Raw genomic sequence first — 2,500 nt, 5'->3', positions numbered from 1 at the left:
TATCATTACCATAGAACTTAAATCTGCATATTAAAACTTTTCCTTTTACTAAATCTTTGTAAAAGTACCGATAACAGAAATGCCATGGATATATATATACAGTGTACAACTAAATTCCGAGTGGATAGCAAAAACTATCTTAAAATACAGCAATGGACAAAGTTCATTTGAATTACATGTAAAATACCTAATTAGTCTTCAATTAGCTTTTGAAATATTTGCATGTTGTGGAATCGCACAAACTGCAAGCAAGTTCACATTGTCAATGGAAAGTGTTGTTCCAGTGAAAAGGCTATGAATAACCTACTTTTATCCCGATTGAAAAAAATAAGCAGAAGCATTAGAAAAATCATAAATACTAAAAATAAGAGAGGGCCTAATATTTATCCTTGCCGTACTCCTGTTGAAATTTGGCGCAGATGAGACATAACACCATTGATATCCTATTATTAAGATATGATCGAAACCAATTGTTTTCTGTATCTAATATTCCATAAGAAGTTAGCTTATTTAGTAGCATTTGATCATTTACAGTATCAAAGGCTTTACTAAATCTAGACACAAAGAGATTGCATAATCTCCTTTGTCAAGAGAGGTGGTAATTTCGTCTATGAGATCAACTGGACAATCAGTTGTAGTGCTAAAAGATACATTTTTCAAATATTTTACTTTACACTGGAAGGATCGATATAGGTTGACAATTGGGACAAGAAGAACGGGAACCTGTTTAAACACAGGAACGACTTTTGCTACTTTCATACTATATCAGGAAAAAAACTCCTTGACTAATGGATAAATTAATGAAGTGTGTAAGAGGGGGTATAAATCTGAAATACAGCAGCATACGCTAGTTAAGGATGAGCCTTGTCAACTCCGAATAGCTTTTTTTTATTTAGACTTTTTATAGACAAGAATACTTCTAATTCAAAACTCTAGAGAAGTGAAATCTTGATGATTTCTGTCAAAGATAGGAAACAGGTTTCAGATTCGTCCTGGGCAACTTAGAAGCTAATAATCATAGGATATTACAGAATTATAGATTTAAAGTGTTAGATATCGACTGTGGTTGATGGTAATGTTTACCATCCACATGCAATTTATTTATATGGGAAACTCGTACCTTTTTTATTTATTATTATATTTATATTGTCCCACATTTTTTTATTACCAGAGGAAGCAGATAATACCAGATTATAAAACAATTGTTGGTAAGTTTTATTGATAACAGTAATCTTATTTCTGTATAATTTATATTTATTTAGGTAAGCTATATTCTGAGTAGAAAGCCATTTCTTATAGATCTTGTCTCTAATCTTCATAGATTTTTTATGGCTTTGTCGAAAAGTGGGATGGGGACGTGGGGACAGGGGACGTGGGGATGCAGAGACGCCTTTACACAGTATAGAGTTTCAGAAATAGGAGAACCTCCAAACGTCATAAGGAAGTTAAATTGCTTATTACGGCATAGTACTTAAAACATCTTCTTCAGTTTTAGTTAGCTGCTAAGATAAATACAATGTGCAAATCGTTCGTTTTGTGATACAAGCATGAAACTTGGCACAAATGCTAATGTCAATGTACTGATCAATATGTGATATGGAGGCATTTCAGATATGGCTTATTTTTCCAGAAATGCGCATGTCAAAAATTCAGCCATTTTGTTTCGGCATGGAAACGAGGCTTAGCATATATGGCATTTTTGAGCGGTGTTAACAGCAGTAAAAGAACAAAACCGACGTAATTAACATCTGGATAAAAAATAGAGAGCTCTGTTCAAACTTTTCGACTAGTCACATGACTAATCACGTGATAGAATGCAAATGAATATGTACTTACTTTAAATATAAATAAATATTAGGGTGCGTTCAATTGACCGTATTCCGGAATAAGAATACGTGGAGTGATGATTCAAAACTGTATGTCTGGCGTTTTGAAGCAACAAGGATAATAAAGATATGTTTAAATTAGCATTTTAGCAGGTGTTTGACAATTTTAATGTGAATCTCCGTAAAAACGAACGATTTTTAACTTCTATTCCATGTATTCCTATTCCGGAATACGGTCAATCAAACGCACCCTTAATGTGTACTTCTGGGTTTTTTCATTCAGAATTATTCACATTCATTTTTTTGGCAAAAAATTACTTTGTTTATAAGAATTGTGCATTGTATTTGGGAGATATTTGCAAAAATAACCTTAAACTAGTGCCCAGCCTTCCCTTGGTTTTCAAAATAGCGACTTACACATGTTCAGGTAAGTGAAGTAACTTCTCTTTAATTGCTGTAAATTTAAGTAGGATTTTTCGAAATAAAAGCCATTTAAGCTTAATGAAAACCTTTACAACTGCATTGCAGTACATAATATGGCTTTTTCTAGTAGAAGACACAACACATGATTCAATAGAACATACATCGAATTTAGGTGATACTTTAGGGATTGCTTTGAAGTTTAGAATCAGCTATAGGATTTTAGAATTGGGTTAGTCTTCTTATGCTTCTGT

This window comes from Montipora capricornis, chromosome 10 (assembly GCF_036669925.1).
Source record: "Montipora capricornis isolate CH-2021 chromosome 10, ASM3666992v2, whole genome shotgun sequence".
Lineage (NCBI taxonomy): Eukaryota > Metazoa > Cnidaria > Anthozoa > Scleractinia > Acroporidae > Montipora > Montipora capricornis.
Note: the sequence above shows the minus strand (reverse complement) of the source record.